The sequence below is a fragment of the Dermacentor andersoni genome, chromosome 10, assembly GCF_023375885.2.
Source record: "Dermacentor andersoni chromosome 10, qqDerAnde1_hic_scaffold, whole genome shotgun sequence".
NCBI classification, from domain to species: Eukaryota; Metazoa; Arthropoda; class Arachnida; order Ixodida; family Ixodidae; genus Dermacentor; species Dermacentor andersoni.
Genome location: NC_092823.1, coordinates 6488925 through 6494924, shown reverse-complemented (window position 1 = coordinate 6494924; position 6000 = coordinate 6488925). Strand labels below are relative to the sequence as shown.

Genomic DNA, 6000 nt, shown 5'->3' with positions numbered 1-6000 from the left:
TCCATAAACGGGGCACGGGGCAAAGCTGAAAAATTAAAAGCGTGTGTGTTGCCATAAGTTTGAGTGTAGTTGAACTGATTGTCCAGTATTTGTGACGTCGAGGAGGCTTTTTTCAGGTTTGATAAGGTGAGGCCAACTGTGTGAGTCGATCTATGAAATAATAGTAGATGGGCGATATCACGGCGCGTAGTTGGTAGTTGCAATGAAAGATCGACTTCTATTTGAAAATGCATTTGGATACACCGTCGGCAGAAAATAGCAAACCAGGTTTCACGGTGGCCGTCGGTGACCCCAACTGCCCTCGAACGGTGTGTTTCGATCAACTCAGTGGCGTAGTGCTGGGCGCTGATTGTCATATGAGGCGCACTTTCGACATCATTTTATAACGTTTATTACAATTACATGTCAGCCACAACTGAGTGACACCACTGCGCTTTCGCAAGCGCTGTCCGTCCTCGTCCATTGTGAGCTTTCCACATTCCGGCAAAATGCGGCTGCGTTTGAGGGTGTCTCGAAGCTTGCAGGCCAAAATAACCTCGCGGCGCAGGCATATCGCAATTCAGTAGCCGCAAGTAGCGCGATGAGAACAGGCTCTGCGAGGAGCGAGCAAATTGTGTGCTGTGATGGCATCTCCGGCCGTAGCTTATCCATGCTGCTTTCCTCTCCGGATAGCTTTTCTCGGACGGAAACCGAAATAAACTTGTGCTCCGTTTGCCAGTGAAGCAATTTGTGCACAATACGCAACAGAACTAGCCGGCCTTTTCACGAAAATACCGCGATCGAAACCTCCACAGACCGGCGTCTCAATGCGCGCTAGGGCTGCGTTGGTTGTTCGTCTGCTTCTCGTACCTAACCATGTAGAGGGCGCTCGTGACAGCCGGTTTCGCGCATGCGCAACAGTATTTGTGCAAACCGTTCAATTCTCAAGTATTCTGAAAGGGTTATAGTGGTAGTGAATAGATTTCCCGCTTCGGAAGCAAAGCTAATTTAGAGGCAAAACCGGAGACGAGCCGTGAGATCGCGATGGAGAAGCTCAGGATACAGGACCTTCTCGATGTTTGTCAGGAGATGGGCATTTCGGTTGCCGCGGCAAGGCGAAAGAAAGCCATTCTGGACTTTATGAGGGCGCAAGAGGTAACTGAGGAGGAAATCGAAGAGGTTTGGGGAGAAATTCTTGAGAGGAGAAACGAGATAAAATGCGCGACGAGGCAGCAGAAAAAAAAAATTGGTTCGAGGAGGCAGAGGAGCAGAAAAGACGCGAGGAGACAAAGGAGAAAAAAAGGCGCGAAGAGCGAGATTATGCTTTTAAAAGGAGAGAACTAAAGATAGAGCAAATTCAGATCAGCTCGGCGCGTTCAAGTCCCCTTCCCGGTGGAGACGATACGCCTAAACTGATAATACAGGACCTGATGCTACCGTACAGGATAGGCGGTGATATCGCGCTTTTTCTCGTGAATTTCGAACGTATGCGCGAAAAGATAGGGCTGGACGAAAGCCTTTGGTGTCAAAAACTTCTTTCAGCTGTCCCAGGAGAGGCGCCGGAAGTTCTCGTACGTTTGTCTAAAGAAGGCTACGAGAACTATGGAAAGCTAAAAGCCGCGCTTCTTCGCAAATACCGCCTCTCTGCCGAGGCATTTGGACAGCGTTTAGACAGGCAAAAACGGGCAGCGAGTCGCACACTGAGTTGGCGTACGAGTTAAAGCCTAACTTAAAAGACTGGCTCGAAAGTGCAGAAGCGTATGGCAACCACAACAAGGTGCTTGAATGCATAGCACTGGAGCAGTTTTACCGAATTCTTCCAGAAGTTAGACTTTGGCTGTAGGACAGGCTCCCAGAGGTAGACCTAGAGAAGGCAGCGCAGATCGCGGAGGAATATTACATGCGCCGAAACTTCCAAGAAAAACTTATTCAGGAAGATGCATCGAGAGAGAGAGAGAAAGAAACGTTTATTATTCGAAATAGTGACCCGAGCGAGGCCCTGTATCACCCTAAGGTGGGAAGGCTCCTTAGTCCAGGAACCCTCTGGCTTCGACTGCCCACTTGGCCCTGGCGACGAGTTGTCGTTGGTCTTCCGGGTCCCCGAGGGCGAGCTTGGCCTCCCACGTTTCGAATAGGTAGGCTAGAAAAAAAAAAAAGGACAATTCTGTAAAGCGGTTTTCCCCTCGTAACCCAATTTAGCCGAATAAGAAATCATCCACGAGCAACGAGTTCAGCCAAGGAGTATCGACTAAGGCTGAGGCGGTGAGGGAAGGCCTAGCAGAGACAGCCCAGTCGGCTGGGGCTGCTAAAGCTAAGGCAGCCGTAGGGCGTGCGTTCGAGGCCCGGACAGTCTACTAAACTGCTGCTGTTTAATATGCAGCTGCTCATCATCGCACTGATCGGCGCAGCTCTGCCCGCTACCATCTCGGCTGTCCCACACGCAACTTCAAACTGCCTGGAACCGTGCCTTGGCCGTGACCCTGCTGTCTATCGCCACTGTCAACACATTGAGGACCTGCAGCGGCAGGTTGAAACATTCAAGACTCCTGCGGCCGCGACGACAGGGGCAATCTCCGATATAGAGGCGCGTATCAATGACGCAGAAAACCGAGCCCGCCGCAACAACCTTATCTTCTTCGGTATCCCCGACCCAAGTGCGTCTGCATCCGCCGCTCAGGCAGAGGAAGAAATCATTCGGCTTTGCGCAGAACAATTAAACATGACCGTGAATCCTGAGGAGATTGAACGTGCGCATCGTCTCGGCCGCCATTATAACCGAAACCGTCCTATAATTGTAAAATTTCTTTTTTATAAAACAAAAGAAAAAATTCTGTCTAACGGCCGCAAGTTGAAAAGGACTAACTATAGCATCCGCGAAGACTACTCTAGTACTGTGCAAAATGCCCGGAAACAACTTTTGGCTTTCGCGAAGACCAAGTCAGCTGCATTTTCATTACTCTACAAAACTCTGTATATAGGATCTGCTAAGTACATGTACGACAAAACTACAACATGTGTAAAAGAAATCCAATAGAAATCGCTGCATCACCACCATCCAACACACCGTTCGATAACGACAACCCGCCCTAACAGTACTATTTCAGCAATATATACTAACATACGTAGCTTCCTTTCCAAACGTGACATTGTATCTAATAGGGTTTTATCATCTGGTTGTAACTTGTTGATACTTACCGAAACCTGGCTAACCGCTGACGTATCCGACGCGGAGGTCATGGATGACCTACCCGGTTTCCATGTTTTCCGAAACGATTGCCAGCACTCTAGAGGCGGCGGGGTGCTCATCGCCGTTAGTAATACGATACCCTGCTCCGTTGTTCACAACCCAAGCGACCTTGAAATATTGACACGTGTGCTTATCTTTATCGGCCGACCACGTTTCGCCGCTTAACTGTAATCGCACAGCGAGGGACGCGCCTGCATGTATCCGACGTTTCTGGAAAGTTATCGATGCTTCTACCCGGCTGTCCGTTGTCGCCGAACCTTGTGTTATCTGATTCCATCGCATGACTCGAATGTTGTAGAACTTTGTGGAAGGCATGCGGGTCCCAACGATTAGTCTGGAACATTCGACGACTGTTCTATAAAAGCCGACGCGCTTGACCCGCTGATCAGATTTTCGACGATCGCCGAGCGTGTTCGCCGCTATCGTTGTGCTATAAGTGTAGCCTGTTTTGTGGGCACAGGTTCGCCCAATAAAAGTTTGTTTTGTCATTCACAGTATTGCTACTGTGTTATTCAACGTCACCACTACGTGACATCTGGTGGAGGTGCTTTTCGTTCATGTACCGGACGCGCCCGACAAGCCGTGATCCAAGCCCGGACCGCAAAGAGAACACCAACGTAGTCCCGGAGCATCTAGCAAGCCGCCGTCTTCAACAGCTGCCCCCGGAGCACGGACTTCTACCTGAGAAGACCAAGAAGATTGTGGACAAGGCAACCCCAATGGCAGCCCCAGCGTCCCCCATCGTGCTGCAGCAGCCCAGGGAACCTCCGACGTTCCGCGGATCAACATTCGAGGACCCGGAAACCTGGCTCGAAACGTATGAGAGGGTCGCTAAGTTTAACAGTTGGGACAGCGACGACAAGCTGCGGCATGTCTATTTCGCATTGGAAGACGCCGCCAGGACGTGGTTCGAGAATCGGGAAGCCACCTTAACGACGTGGGACCTTTTCCGAAGCGGCTTTTTGCACACGTTTACAAGCGTCGTGCGAAAAGAGCGAGCCCAAGCTCTACTAGAAACCAGAGTGCAGCTGCCAAACGAGACGATCGCGATCTTCACGGAGGAGATGGCCCGTCTTTTCCGGCACGCCGACCCGGAAATGTCGGAGGAGAAAAAAGTTCGCTTCCTGATGCGCGGCGTCAAGCAAGACCTTTTCCCCGGACTTATTCGTAACCCACCGAAGACTGTGGCTGAGTTTTCTGCAGAGGCATCGACGATCGAGAAAACTCTGGAGATGCGCACCCGGCAATATAACCGCCAGGGGCGCACGCCGCAGTATGCCATCCAAGGACTGGGTTCGGACGACCTTCAACAGACCATCAGGGCCATTGTGCGCGAAGAACTGCGCAAGGTCCTGCCTTCGTCGCAGCCTCAAGTAGCTTCGATCGCTGACATCGTGAAAGATGAGGTTCAGCGATCGCTTGGGGTTCCTGAGGTGCAACCTCAGTTACCGCAGCCCCAGCCAGAAGCGATGACCTACGCCGCCGTCACACGCCGTCAAGGTCCCCCTCCGCGACCACGCCAGGGCCCTGCAACGACGCAATTCCGTCGTCCGCCGCCGCCGCCGCCAGCACGCCCACCCGTCGCCCAGCGCACCTACGCGAGGAAGACGGACATTTGGCGAGCCCCCGACCACCGTCCGCTCTGCTATCACTGCGGAGAAGCCGGCCATGTGTATCGCCGATGCCCATACCGGGAGATGGGACTGCGAGGTTTCGCCGTCAATGCTCCGCGCCCGCAGCGAGGTGAACGCCCTCGCGATATCGCCGACTACCTCGCCGCTACTCAGTGGAGCTCTCGACGACCGTCGCGTTCGCCATCACCAGGCCGCTACCTGTCGCCGCAGCGCCGACCATACACTGGCCCAGCCCGGGGCCGGTCAGCGAGCCCGTATCCGGAAAACTAAAAGCAGCAACCGATGGAGGTGCGGTTGCTGTTCGTCGAACTGACGAAGATCCTCCGCCGCCGACGAAGACGACGAAGAAACCATCTCGACGACCTAATGACGACACGCCGCCGTCCCGAAGTCAGGAAGCCAAGACTACACCGACGAAAGACGACTTGACGACGCGACGTTCCAGCTTCAGTTCAACACGACGCAGCCGTGATCCGACGCCGAGACCTAACTGTAACGCAAGACACAGAACCACCGACCTCGACGTGCTTCTCGACGGCCACGCAGTCACCGCCTTAGTAGACACAGGAGCCGATTACTCCGTCATGAGTGGACCCATCGCCGCCCAGTTGAGGAAAGTTAAGACTGCATGGGAAGGCCCTCAAATTCGCACCGCTGGAGGACACCTGATTACGCCGACTGGGATCTGCACGGCAAGAATTACCGTTCATAACCGGACTTACCCTGCCACCTTCGTTGTCCTCCAACAGTGTTCACGAGACGTCATTCTCGGCATGGACTTCCTGAATCAACATGGCGCAGTCATCGACCTGAAGTCGAAATCGATAACGCTGTCACAAGATCAAGCGATACCGCCGGAGAGCTGTCGTAGTCACCACGCCTTGAGTGTGCTCGAAGATCAAGTGAGCATCCCGCCGCGCGCCAGCATAATAAGTTCCGTCGGCACTGAAACACCCGCTGACGTAGAAGGCGTCATCGAGGGCGACCAACATCTACTGCTCGACCGTGAAATTTGCGTCGCAAGAGGGATCGCTCGACTCCACGGAGGGCAAGTGGAAGTTATGCTAACCAACTTCAGCCAAGAGTTCAAGCACATCAACAAGGGCACGACAATCGCATACATCGAGGAAACTGTGGAAA

The 6000-nt window shown here is 52.9% G+C and overlaps 1 long non-coding RNA gene across 1 annotated transcript in view; it reads right to left on the bottom strand.

The window, feature by feature from the left end:
* Positions 1 to 1925: 1925 nt before the first annotated feature.
* LOC140213629 (uncharacterized) overlaps positions 1926 to 6000 on the bottom strand; it is a 74811-nt gene continuing 70736 nt past the window's right edge. Inside the window, exon 2 of the long non-coding RNA XR_011890543.1 lies at positions 1926 to 2119. This is a non-coding gene — a long non-coding RNA (uncharacterized lncRNA). The remainder of the gene's footprint in view (positions 2120 to 6000) is intronic.